Below are 14932 nucleotides of genomic sequence, written 5' to 3'. Positions count from 1 at the left end.
GGAAAAACACCCATTCATATCCTTTGCCTTTTTTTTTTTTTTTTTTCAGACGGAGTCTCACTCTGTCGCCCAGGCTGGAGTGCAGTGACACAATCGGCTCACTGCAACAACCTCTGTCTCCCAGGTTCAAGTGATTCTCCTGCCTCAGGCTCCCAGGTAGCTGGGATTACAGGTGCATGCCACCATACCCAGCTAATTTTTTTGTATTTTCAGTAGAGACGGGGTTTCACCATGTTGACCAGGCTGGTCTCAAACTTCTGACTTCAAGTGATCTGCCCACCTTGGCCTCCCAAAGTGCTAGGATTACAGGCATGAGCCACCACGCCCGGCCCATTTCCATTCTTTTGCATGTGGAAATCCAGTTTTCCCAGAACCATTTATTGAAGAGACTATCTTTTCCCCACTGTGTCCTCTTAGTGCCTTTGTCAAAAATTAGTTGGTCATATATGCTTGGGTTTGTTTCTAGGCTCTCAATTCTGATCTGCTGTTTTTATACTAGCACCATACTGTTTTAATTACTATAGCTTGTAATAGAATTTGAAATCAGAAAGTGTGATGCCTCAATGTTTTCTTTCTTAGGATTGCTTGTATATTTGGGGTATTTGTGGTTACATACAAATTTTAGAATTGTTTTTTCTATTTCTGTGAAGAATGTCATTAGAATTTGGATTGGGATTGTGTTAAATCTGCATATTGCTTTGGGTAGTATGAACATTTGAACAATATTAATTTTTCCAAATCACGAACACAGGATGTCTTCCCATTCATTTGTGTCTTCTTAATTTCTTTCATCAGTGTTTTACAGTCTTAAGTGTCCAGATCTTTCTGGTTAAGTTTATTCGTAAGTATTTTTTTTCTTGAGACAGGGTCTCCGTAACCCATGCTGGAGCACAGTGGCACAATCACAGCTCACTGCAGCCTCGACCTCCAGGGCTCAAGCAATCCTCCCACCTCAGCCTCCCGAGTAGCTGGGACAACAGGCATGGGCTACCACGCTAGGCTAATTTATTAAGTATTTTTTATGCTACTGTAAATTGGGATTATTTTCTTGATTTTTTGGATAGGTTGTTACTGTGTACAGAAATGCAACTGACTTTTGTACACTGATTTTTTACCCTGCAACTTTATTGATGTCATGTATTAATTCTAAGGTTTTTTTTGTAGAGTTTTTGGGGTTATTTACATATAAGATCATGTCATCTGCAAATGGACATAACTTCTACCATTCAGCTAATTGTATGCCTTTTTTTTTCTTGTCCGCTTGCTCTTGCTAGCACTTCCATTACTATGTTGAATAGAAGTGGTGAGAGTGGTCATCTTTGCCTTGTGCCAGATCATAGAGAAAAAATTTTCATTTTTCCACATTGATTATGACACTGGCTTTGGGTTTTTCATAAGTAATCTTTATTACGTTGAGTAAATTTCCTTCTACATCTAAAGTTGTTGCCAGTTTAAAATAAGCTATTCTAACTATAACTTATTCTATATAAGCCTCATGGTAACCACAAAGCAAAAAACCACCCCAGATAAACAAATAATAAAGAGAAAGGAATCAAAGCTCAGCATTATAGAAAATTACCAAATCACAAAGGAAAACAAGAGTAAGAAAGGAACAAGGGCTCTACAAAACAACCAGAAAACAATTAACAAAATAGAAGTAAATCCTTCCCTATCAATAATAAGCTTGAATGTAAATGGATTAAGTTCTCCAATTAGAAGACACCGAGTGGGTGAATGGATTAAAAAAAACTAAGACCCAACCTATATGCTGCCCACAAGAGACTCATTTTAGCTTTAAGAACACATACAGGCTGAAAGTGGAAGAATTGAAAAAGATATTCCACGTAAACAGTAACCAAGAAAGAGCAGAGGTGGATGTACTTAGACAAAATAAAGTCTAAAAACTGTCACACGAAACAAAGAAGGCCATTATTTGATGATAAAGGGGTCAAGCCATCAAGAGGACATAACAATTATAAATACATATGCACTCAACATCAGAGCACCTAAAGGTATAAACCAAATTTTAATAGACATGAAGGGGGAAAATAGATAGCAATATAAGAATAGTAGGGGACCTCAATATCCCATTTTCAACAACGGATAGATCAACTAGACAGAAAAGTAATAAGGAAATACTAGACTTGAACTACACTTAGGACCAAATGGGCCCAACAGACATACACAGAACTTTCCATACAACAGTAGCAGAATACACATTCTTCTCCATTGCATATGTAACATTCTCCAGAATAGATCAGATGTTAGGCCACAAAACAAGTCTTAACAAATTTATAACTGAAATCATAACAAGTATTATTTCCAACTACAATGGTAAAAAACTAGAAATCAGTAACAGAGGGAATTCAGGGAAAAATCACAAAGATGTGGAAATTAAACAACCTGCTCCTGAACAACCAATAGATTAAAGAAGAAATCAAAAGAGAAAACGTATCTTGAGACAAAAGAGAATGGAAATGTAATATACTAAAACCTATGGGATGCAACGAAAGCAAAAGCAGTTCTAAGAAGAATGTTGATAGCAATAAATTCTTACATTAAAAAAGAAGAGGCCAGGCATGGTGGCTCAGGCCTGTAATCTCAGTACTTTGGGAAGCTGAGACAGGAGGATCACTTGAGTTCCAGGCTGCAGTGAGCCATAATCATGCCACTGCACTCCAGCCTGGGTGACAGAGTCAGACCCAGTCTCTAAAATAATAATCATAATAATAGTATCACAAATAAATAGCCTAACATTATTCCTCTTTTTTTTTTAATGTTGCCTAGGCTGTAGTCAAACTCCTGGGCTCAAGCATTCCTCCTGCCTCAGTCTCCTGAGTTGCTAGGATTCAGGTGCATGCCACCACAGCTGGATCATTACTTTTTAAACTGGCATACTTGACTGTGTGGATGTACACCATACTCATGTACCTACTGATAGACATTAGGGTTATTTCCAGTCTATTAATATTACAAACTGTGCTAGAATGCCTTGTGAATATTTCATATTTTTGCTAGTGTATCTTTGGGATAGATTCCTGAGAGTGGAATTTCTGAACCAAATTCTCCGCAAGGATCATCTATTTTACATTCACTGCATCAATATATGAGTGCCCGTTTCCCCACACCTGGCACATCAGAGTATGTTGTCAAACTGTTGGAAAATTGGCAGAACTTGGTATGTGAAGAATGATATATTAATTTTAATTTGCACTTCTCTTATCTTTTAATGCATTAGAGCACTTTCTTTTTTTTTTTTTCTTCTTTTTTTTGAGACAGGATCTTGCTCTATCACCCAGGCTGGAGTGTAGTGTTGTGATCACAGCTCACTGCAGCCTTGACCTCTAGGGCTCAAGTGTACTTTTGCGATCACAGCTCACTGCAGCCTTAACCTCTTGAGTAGCTCCTAGCTACTCAGGAGGCTGAGGCTAGGACCACAGGCATGCATCACCACATCTGGCTAATTTTTAAATTTTTCTGTAGAGACAGGGTTTCCCTGTGATATCCAGGCTGGTCTCAAACTCCTAGGCTCAAGCAATCCTCCCACACGGGCCATCCATAGTGTTAGGGTTACAGGCATGAGCCATGATTTTTTCTTTAAGATGGGGTCTCACTGTGTTGCCCAGGCTGGAGTCTGGTGGCATAATCAGAGCTCACTGCAGCCTCAAACTCCTGGGCTCAGGTGATCCTCCTGCCTCAGCCTCCCAAGTAGCTGAGAATACAGGTACCCTCACCACCCCCACCTTGCATTTTGTTATTTAAGCCTTATTTTACTTCATTTCTATAGGACAAGTCCCCAGAACTGAAAAACCTTGTCAAGGTCTATACATTAACACTTTTATACACATTGCCCAATTTCTCTCCAAAATTCACTTCTACTAGGAGTGGATATCCGAGTGTAACCATTTCCCCACATTTTCACTAACACTAGATATAATCATTCCTTATAACTGCAGCCATTCTATAGATAGAACATGATGAAACAATACTGTTTTAATCTGTCATCCTTTAATAGCTCATATGGCTGAAACAAGCTCTTTTATGCATAAAAATCAGTTGCCTTTTTTGTTGTTTAATAAGTTAATTCTGACCACACATACTACTTAACCTACCTTTTCCACTCAACAATGATATTTATCCATTTAAAACAGCCCACTGAATCTCCTTCAGATATCACCCTGCCAAATATTTTGCCAAAATCAAAATATACTATATATACAGCAACCACATGAAAAAGGGAAATGTGAGTTAATGGCTTTGCCTAAATTCAACAGAACTTCACTGGGCCCCTGCTACATGTCAGGCAGTATATTCCATGTACGGAATATACAGTTAAATTAGACACGATTTGTTCCCTCAAGGAACTCAACACAGTGAGGAAGATAAACTCATAAACAGATAGTTGTAATATAAGCGTGGTATCCTTTAGGATAGAATTATGCACTAGATGTCACAGATACACATATAGTTAACTAATTTAGGGAATAAAAGTGTCAAAGGAGGTTTCCTGAAAGAGATGACAATTGCACTGAATTCAAGAATGACCAGGACTTGGCCAAGTCAAGTGGAAAAGGGCACTACAGGCAAAGGAGGCTGAATGAACAAAACCAAGAACATAAAAAAACACCACCATGGCAGTTCAGTGTGGCTGGAGGCCACTGCACAAATGCAGAGAGATGAGCTGAGAGCCACAGGTCCCAGTGATTTAACTTGATACTTACCAAATTCCTAGTAAGTGCCTGGCCACATCCTAGGTACTGGAGAGAATATCCAAAGCAGACATAGTTCTGGCTCTCATGATGCTTTCAATCTAGCAGGAAAAAGTGTGTGAAGGTCCTTTATCCCAAAGGTGATGAATAATTTTAAGCTAGGAAATGACATAGTCAAATCTGTATTTTTTTGGTACAATTCTATCGCAGCCATAGGTAGGATGGATTTTACGAGATCAGATAGGAGGCCTCTGCAGAAGTCCATCAGAGAGAGAAAGGACCTAACTAGTAATGAAAGACTAGAAAGTCTACAGTTAGAAAATAATTAGGTAGTCAAATGTGTTTTTAGTTCACCCATGCTGGCTCCTAGCAACACTTATTTTGTTTACATTCAAATGACATATTCTACTGAAAATCTAGATCAAGTTTAATGGTCTCCAGATTCTAGATTATACTCTTTCCCTTCAGGATAACTAGATATGTCCATTTCTAGTCCCCAACATCCCTCAAAGATGGTGCACAAGTATATTTTCAAGTTATTTCAGGACCCCAGACGTAGCAGTCATCTGTCAATCTTCTGGCTTTCAAAAATACTCAACCTTTTCCTCCTTGGGGAGAACTGTCACTGACAATAGTACTCAGTGGACGTCAGAATGGAAGAACCTTCTCTTCGTAGTACCAGGAAGTCAGGGAACAAGCACATAACCTAAAATATTCCCACCTGGAACAGGTGAAACAGGAGTGGGACAAACGAGAGACAGAATTCATCTAGTGGCAGCCAAACGGCCGAGTTGTTCTTGCTGCTTAGCCTCTGGAGTCCTCCAGCCTTCTAACAATTTGGTGAGCCTCCTTTCTCCTTCTAATAAATCCTCTTTCTGCTTAAGACAGCCAGAATTAACTTATATGGCTTGTAAAAAGAACTCTGACCAAAATTCCTGGATAGAATTTCACTGGGTCCAGAAATCTGAACTTAAAGTACCTAGCTACTCTGTCTTTATTCTGATCATCTTTGTTATTATAACCAAGACTCAGTGGTCACTTACTATATGTCAATTATTTTCTAAGTTTTTTGTAGGCATCATCATATTGAATAGTCACTGAATTGCACTGAATTATAGAGCCACTGAAGTTGATACTATTATTACTCCCTTTCTATAGTTTAAGAAATTGAAGCTTGGAGAAATCAAGATGCCCAAGATGACCAGCAAATACAAATAGAAGTGATATGCACTCAGGCAATCCAAGACCAAAGTCAGCATTCTTACAAACTACATTATACACCGACTCTTTTAAAAACCTTTTCTAGGCTGGGCGCAGTGGCTCACGCCTGTAACTCCAGCACTTTGGGAGCCCGAGGCAGGCAGATGGCTTGAGGTCAGGAGTTCCAGAGCAGCCTGGCCAACATGGTGAAACCCTGGCTCTACTAAAAATACAAAATTAGCCAGGCATGGTGGTGTATGTCTGTAATCCCAGCTACTTGGGGGGCTGGGGCAGGAGAATCACTTGAACCTGGGAGGCAGAGGTTGCAGTGAGCTGAGATCACACCACTGCACTCCAGCCTGGGTGACAGTGCAAGACTCTGTCTAAAAAAAAAAAAAAAAAATTTAAATCTTTTCTATTGTGAAATGTAACACAAATGTAGAAGAGTATACAAAAGTGTATACCTCAATAAATTATCACAAACACCACCCAGGCCAAGAAATAGAACATTTCTAATACTCCAGAAGCCCCACTCATGACCTTCCCAATCATTACCTGATCCTTTCCTCCTTAAGGTAAGAAAACCACTATCCCAACAATGGACATTATTTCCTTGCTTTCTTTATAGCTGGGCCACCTAAGTAAGCATTCCTAAACAGTGTTGCTTCACTGGGCCTGTTTTCTGAATTCTATATAAAGGGAAATGAAAAAGAATGTTTTCTTTTGGGTCTTGCTTATTTCAGTCATTATTTTGATGCATCCACCAAAATATGCATCAAAAGATGCACCCATGTAATTGTAGGCAGGTTTGTTAACTTTTTTTTTTTTTTTTTTTTTTTCTGAGACAGAATCTCACTCTTGTTCCCCAGGCTGGAGTGCAACGTTGCAATCTCGGCTCACTGCAACCTCGGCTCACTGCAACCTCCACCTCCTGGCTTCAAGCGATTCTCCTGCCTCAGCCTCCTGAGCAGCTGGGACTACAGGCGCCCACCACCATGCCCAGCTAATTTTGTATTTTTAGTAGAGATGGGGTTTCACCATGTTGGCCAGGTTGGTCTCAAACTCCTGACCTCATGTGATCTGCCCACCTCAGCCTCCCAAAGTACTGGGATTACAGGCATGAGCCACTGCACCCAGCCAGTTTGTTCACTTTCATTGCTGTACATTATTCCATGAATCCACCATGAGCTATCTATCTATTGTTGATGATACTTAGGTTAACTCCAGTTTGGGGCTATTATGAATAATGCTGCTATGAATATTCTTGTGTTTTGGCTACAGTGCATGCATTTATGTTGGATATAAATGTCATAATGGAAATGGTTAAGTCATAGAAATTTGAATGTTAAATTTCAGTAGATAATGCCAAACTATTTTCTGAAGGGGTTGTACCAAATATAATGCTACCAGCATTGTAGCATCATTTTCATTACTCTGGACCTTCTCTGACACTTGGTCATGTTAAAATTTTTTGGGGGGGCCATTCTGGTAGATGTATGCTAATTTAGTTTGTATTTCACTGATGACTCGTATTTCTTGGCCATTTAAAAATCTTCTTTTGTGAAGTGCCTCTCCAAGTCTCTTGCCAATTTTATTACTGGATTGTCCTTTTTATTATTTATTTATTTATTTATTTATTTATTTATTTATTTTTGAGGCGGAGTCTTGCTCTGTCACCCAAGTTGGAGTGCAGTGGCATGGTCTCGGCTCACTGCAACCTCCACCTCCTGGGTTCAAGAGATTCTTCATCCTCCGCCTCCCTAGTAGCTGGGACTACAGGCATGTGCCACCACACTCGGCTAATTTTTGTATTTTAGTAGAGACCGGGTTTCACCATATTGGCCAGGCTGTTCTCAAACTCCTGACCTCGTGATCCGCCCACCTTGGCCTCTCAAAGTGCTGGGATTACAGGCATGAGCCACCATGCCCAGTCCTTTTATTATTTATAGGAGTTTTAGATACAAACCTTTTGTCAGGTATATGTATTATAATTAACCTGCTTCCACTCTGTGACATGATTTTTCCCATTTAATGGTGGCCTTTGATGAAACAAAGTACTTTTGTGTACTCAAAATTTATCAAATTTGCCTTCCTTAGTCTTTGTGTGTCCTGTCTAAGATGTCGTTCACTATATTGAGATCCAAAAATATTCTCCTGTATCCTATAGGTGCTCATGTACTACCTTTCACATACTGTTCTATAATCTACCGAGTTGATTTTTTGTGTATGATGTGTGAGGTAAAGATTAAGTTTCTTTACTTTCCTTTCTCTTAGAATATTCAATTGTCCCAGAAACATTTACCTTCCCTTACCCACTGCTCTATGTTAACAATCTTTGTTGCAAAGCAAGTGTCCATATAAACATGTTTCTAAGCTTTTGATTCTATTCCTAAAGCCTGACTACTCTTTAAAAACTTTAAAATAAGTCTTGATGTTGGATGGAACAAATCTTTCCCTGTTGTTGTTCTTATTCAAGAGTGTCTTTGCTATTTGTGGCCTTCTATATGTATTTTAGAACCAGCTTGTCAAAGCCACCCAAAAATCCCAATTCGTGAACTTAGCTGTTTCTGAAGCTGAGTTGCACTCCCTGCAACGACCTACTTTTAAGGCATGGCCTTTCATGGCCCTAACCCAAAGGAAATGGAGTTCACCAGGCTCCCGCTTACTTGATGGGTCCTGAGCACTAATCCATTTCCTGTTACTTGAGTTCAAAGAGGCACTTTTCATGACCTTGTCACTCAGCTTCCCCACTCAGGAATCCAGCATGTACCCTCAGGGGACAAAAGAGCCCCAGAATAGACTCTTGTCCTTGGATCTCTATAGCTCTCGCATGGATCACAGCTAGGTAATTCTTCATATCTTTCTATCTCTCCAGTATCTTCCAGCAGATGTTTATATTTCACCCATATTTTCTAATTGTCCCCAATGAGACATAATTACCTAGTGTGCTATTGCTGAAAACAGAAATCCATACTGCCTATTTACCCGTATCAATCTGAATATACCTTAGTGAACAAAATAGAAACGAAAATAGTTCTGCCCTCTGCCAGGCATGGTGGCACATGCCTGCCTGTAAGGGAGGCTGAGGCGGGAGGGCCGAGGCGGGCAGATCACAAGGTCAGGAAGTCGAGACCAACCTGGCCAGCATGGTGAAACCCCATCTCTACTAAAAATACAAAAATTAGCTGGGCATGGTGGCACATGCCTGTAATCCCAGCTACTCGGGAGGCTGAAGCAGGAGAATCGCTTGAATCCAGAAGGCGGAGGTTGCAGTGAGCCGAGATCACACCACTGCACTCCAGTCTAGGCGACAGAGCGAGACTCCGTCTCAAAAAAAAAAAAATTCTGCCCTCTCTCTGTCATTAATAATATCAGTTTATCTACTATGTCTATCCCCCTTTGGCTTATCCTGTCCTTTGGATCGTAATGAAGACTTCAAAAAGGTTAAATTTTTAGACAGAAATGAAACTAGCACAAAAATAATGAAAGACACTAGTGGATTTAAAGAATAACACAAAATTAATCTCTAAGGAGACTTATAACCTTTATTTTATAAAAAATTCACTGAGAGAAAAAGGCCTATAAAATGTCAGTTCCTGATGAGCAGAAACAGAATGCAGACCTATAGAAAGGCTCTTATTTAGGATATAAACATAGTGAAGTCTCATGCCAAGCTTGTGTGTGTGTGTATCTATGTATACATATATTTATATATTTTAAAGACTATTTTTATTAACTATTTCTGAATAATTTATCCACATTATTCAAAATTGAAAACGCATATAAGTATACAGTGAAAATTTCCTCCCATGTCAGTTCCTACCTCCAAGAGCAATCAATGTTATTTGGTTTTGTGTAGTCTTCCAAAGATGTTTTATGCATATAAAAAAAGTTTGTGTGTCTGTGTGTGTGTGTGTGTACATATATACACTTTTTCACTATTTTACACAAAAAATGGGCATGCTTGGGTGTGGTGGTACGTGCCTGTAATCCCAGCTACTTGGGAGGCTGATGCAGGAGAATCGCTTGAACCCGGGAGGCGGAGGTTGCAGTGAGCCAAGATCACGCCATTGCACTCCAGCCTGGGCAACAGAGTGAGACTCCGTCTCAAATAAAAAAAAAAAGGGGGGGCATGCTGGACATACTACTGTGTACTTTGTTCTTTCCACTTATATCTCGAAGACCTTTCCATAACTGCACATGAAAAGCTTCCTCATTCTTTTCTACAGCTGATTAATATTTCATTGGGTGAATATTCCATAATGTATTTACCCAGTTTCCTATTGATAGACATTCATGTTCTTTCTAATCTGTTACCATTACAAACAATGCCATAATAACCTTGTATCTATGTCATTAAACAGGAGAATAAATTAATCTATAGGATAAATTCCTGGAAAGAATGAGTCAAAGGGGCCTATACTGTAATTTTGATGGATATTGACAAGTTGCCCTCCATAGAATCTGTACCAATTTACAATCTCATCAGCAATGCATGAGTGTCTGCTTCTGCACACTGACCAATAAAGTGAGTTAGCAAACTACCAAGTTTAGTTAGGATTTCCAATTCCCTTATTATGAGTTAGGTTGAGCATTTTTCACATGGTAAGCACCACTTCTCACAGCATTTTAACAACTTAATGTATACTGGGAAAAAAAATATGCTTTTGATTTCTTTCCATCCCGTAAGGAGTTGAACTTTTGATTTTTAATTTTAAAGGAATGCCCTAAGTTATTTTTAATTTTAAAGAATGCCCTAAATTACATAAGAACTACTGGTAAAACAACTTATAATTGGATTCAGAGAGGCAGGAAGTAAGAAAAGGAGAAAGAAAAACATAACTTTATTTCTAGAAGTATAAAGTGTGGGAGATGCAGCCCTGTTTCAGTGAGAGAGAATTATGAGCACAGCCTTTTAGGTTTCCTGAAGTTATTCCGTGAAATTTAAGCCACTATGAAGAAGAAAAAGCCAATTTTCCTATAGTATAGCTTTTATTATATTAGCCAAATATACGCCAATTCCGAAAGTATTCCTAGAAGAGATCAGAGAAATCAGGCCAGACTTTGCAAATTTAGATGGTATGTGGGGAAATGTTTTTTATTTTTAAAAATATGTATTCTAGTAAATATTAAGAAAAATGGATACATCAAACTAGTAATATCATAGGTATTATTTAGAATGAAACTTTTAAGTGTCAATTAAATGTCAAGAAAAAATAGTAAATAATTAATAGTGTAATGGTATTCTCTAGTGTGGCAAAGTCATTACCATGGTTCCTCAGTGGCCAAAATCTCAGAAACAATGAACGGAGGAGGAAAAATGGAAGCTTAACAATAACTTAATTGATCACTGATGGCCACTAAAGCAAAAGAGAGAGAAAAAGGGAACTCCTTAAAATACCTTATTTTATATTTGACAACTTTTTAAATGTGCATTTTCTTTCTACGTTACCAAAGGGTCTGGTTTCAGACATTCTGATCATCCTAGGCATTCAAACTTACTGTGTACTTCGTACTTTCCCTACAAGGAGAACCAAAAAGCAGGTTTTTTTTCAAAAGCATTTGAATATCAGGTCAGGGTTCTTTAGAACAGGCCTCAGAGGATTTCCCCCTCAGTAAACAGGCTGCAAAGAGATAATTAGCCTGTCATTTTAGATTCCAGTGCAGAGGAACTAAAAGCAGGCTATGTGGTTACAGACTCGAGAGGCTTAAACGAAAACAAATTAGGTGAGTTTATGTTCCAACCAAATATAGTGACCATGTGATCCAATTTCTCTTCAGCCCTTGAGTGGGATGTGCTCCTGAGAGGTCACTCAGATTGTGCACCTTTGGTTATACTGTTTAGACTGAATCACGACATGAATAATCAACTATCTGACTAATCGACTATCTGGACACTAAAAACACAACCACTGTAAGAAAAAGAAAGCCACAGGCAGACAAAATGTTAACGTTTTGACATAAAACCACAATAGAAAACTAAAAAACATCAAGGCTGTTTGTCATAGACTCCCTATTATTCTTACCATTCAACATGGTAGCCACCAAATTTTGAATTTTAAGTCATGTACATTGAAATAGCCACAGATATTTTATATATATATATATATATTTTTTTTTTTTTTTTTAATTTTATTTTTTATTTATTTTTTTTTTTGAGACAGAGTCTCCCTCTGTCGCCCAGGCTGGAGTGCAGTGGTGCAATCTTGGCTCACTGCAACCTCTGCCACCCGGGTTCAAGCGATTCTCCTGCCTCAGCCTCCTGAGTAGCTGGGACAGATATGAAATATTTTCATCACTGCAAAAAGACTTATTGTAATATTCTAACTCCTACCTTAGAACCATGAACAAGTTTACCTGAGCTGTTTCTATCCTCAACATCTAAATGTATCGATAGCTCTGGGGGACATACACACCTAACTAAGTTCTACTGCTGTCTTCAGGATCACAATAGAGTTTTATTTGCCTTTAAATTTAAAAAAAACAAAAACAAAAACAAAAAAAACCTGCCTTTAAGTGATGAAACAAGTATGCCTCACAGAGTTTCATAATTAAAGAATGATTTAGCTCTCCTCTGGGGAACTGAAGAACCCAGGTGCCTCAAATAAAAGACTATTAAAAACAATTACAATGCATAAAACAGTAAGAACACCATGACCACTGGAGAGCTTAGTTCATAATAACATAAATCCTTTTCTTCCTTTTCACCAAAACCTCAGCTAACAAACATGAAGACACTCAATAGGTATTCTCTGCAGAGAACACTTTCAAAAAACAAGTTATGGTTATTCTCTCTCTCTCTCCCTCCCTCCAACTCTCGCCATGTGACATACCTGCTCCCCCTTTCACCATGATTGTAAGCTTCTTCAGGCTCTGACCAGAAGCAGATACCAACACCACACTTCCTGTACACCCTGCAATACCATGAGCCAATTAAAACTCTTTTCTTATAATTATTCGGTCTCAGGTATTCCAAATGGACTAACAGACACCTGAATATCCAATTCTATTTCTTACTGCTGTTTTCTCTCTGAAAAGGTGAGAGAAATCTCATTAAATTTCATTCTTTCTTAGAGCTCTATTGCTTACTCATTGTATCATTTTATAGACAAAGATGGCAGAAGGATCCAATCAAACAAATTCCAAGTTTAAAGCAGTTTTTTGGGGTTTACGCCCAAGCCTCTGGTCCAGGCCAAATATAATATTTCCACACTGCTTTGGAAGCCCAGCTTAACTCTAACACAGGGTTCCCAAAAGCAGCACCACTGACATCTGGAGCCAGATACCTCCTCGTTATGGGGATTGCCCTGTGCCTTGCAGGATGTTTGGCAAACATCCCTAGCCTATCCTCACTAGATGTCAGCAATAGCTGCCATCACTTGTGACGAGCAAAAATGTTTCCAAACATTGCCATGCCCTGGGGATACAAAATCGTACCTGGCTGAGAACCATTGCTCTAACCCAAGGACCATTCTTGGTTATCTCAACCCTAATTCTTCACATTCATTAGATGCTCATCCAAATCTCTGCATCAAACTCTGCATCACATTCATTAGATGCTCATCCAAATCTTTCACCATCAAACTCAACAAATATTTGCGCAACCTCTAAAACACAACATCAAGGGCTCTAGATAAATAAGCAAGAGAGATTCCGTTCCTACCTTCAGGCAGGTTTCTTAGTAGATAAAGAATTGTAATAGAAGATGCCCAATTATATAATGTTTTGAATTGTTAATTGTTTCTCCCTGAAATGGATCTCTCTTCTCATCAAACTGAAAACACCTTGAGGACAAAGACCATAAACTGTCTGCGAGTACCAATACTTGATTCATGGCCAATAAAAACAAATAATTATAGACTTCATCATAACAAGATGACAATTTCATACAGACAGTAAAAGCTTGGCGCTAACTTGAACAGGTAAGTTAACCTTTCTCAGCTGTAGTTTGTTCCTATGTAAAATGGGAAGAAAATGATTGTTGACATGACTGAATCAGAAAATATAAGCAAATTTTTTTCCACCTCTGGCACAGAATAAGCATTCAATACCTGTAGGTTATCATTACTATTATTTTATCAGCAACAAATCCTACCTTAAGAGGAAGAGCTTGCTCTGGGCTACTATAACAAACCCCTACATAACATTAAAAACAAACAAACAAACAAAAAAAAACTATCACCCTGCATTCTGAGGGTAAGAGGAAGGAAAGTAAGCATCTCTACCAATGTCCTGGAAGGAAGTGAATGCAGGAATGAATTAGATGTCGGGGGAAAAAAAACACACTCATCTATCTAAAACGTGTGGGTATGTTTGCCATAAACACATGAGAACCTAAAGGGGAAGTAAAAACATGCTTAATTTGTAAATACTGGCGCATGCAAGGGACAAGTGTTATAAGACTTACCTTTCTGTGTTTACTTGCTTAGTCTTTTAGACATTACGCTTAGAATTTCTACTGCTATGTTAAATACATGCCAATGATTTTTAATTTAATACAAAGCAGAATTCGTAAGAAAAAAGGCAAACTTTGTTAGGTGTTTTAAAGTAAAAGAATATAAAGTCATGGGAAAGAGCTGCGTGAGTTGTGTGTGTGTTTGAGTAAGGCAGCATTATGAGAGGGAAGATACATGGGATCGGAGTAGAAAGAAAAAGGCACCATATTGGAAGCCATACATCCAGGAACACCTCTCGCAGCACAGGAAGTTCAACTGAACAAAAAGAGACCTTACTGTCACAATGGATGAGACGAGTATAGTGTGTACCATGGGCTACACACCAAATGCCTTAGACAAATCAGCTCAAGTAATCCTCACAATAATCCTATGAGGCAGATATTTTTAGTAATCACATTTTACAGATGAGGAAACTGAGGTTTCAGACTCCAATCCAGGCACCCTGGCTCCACAGTAGTGCCTCAACCATTATACTTTATGGTGTCTATTTTAATTTCAGACCTAGAAAATTAATTTATATTTGCTACTTAATAAGACCAGTTCTCTCCCCTCTACCCTTTCGTATTT

The 14932-nt window shown here is 38.6% G+C and overlaps 1 protein-coding gene across 5 annotated transcripts in view; it reads right to left on the bottom strand.

The window, feature by feature from the left end:
* The window catches only part of TMED8 (transmembrane p24 trafficking protein family member 8), a 52212-nt gene that overhangs the window by 36021 nt on the left and 1259 nt on the right, over positions 1-14932 (bottom strand). The window lies entirely within an intron of this gene.

Source organism: Symphalangus syndactylus, chromosome 8 (assembly GCF_028878055.3).
Source record: "Symphalangus syndactylus isolate Jambi chromosome 8, NHGRI_mSymSyn1-v2.1_pri, whole genome shotgun sequence".
Classification (NCBI taxonomy): domain Eukaryota; kingdom Metazoa; phylum Chordata; class Mammalia; order Primates; family Hylobatidae; genus Symphalangus; species Symphalangus syndactylus.
This window is presented reverse-complemented; position numbering and strand designations above follow the sequence as displayed.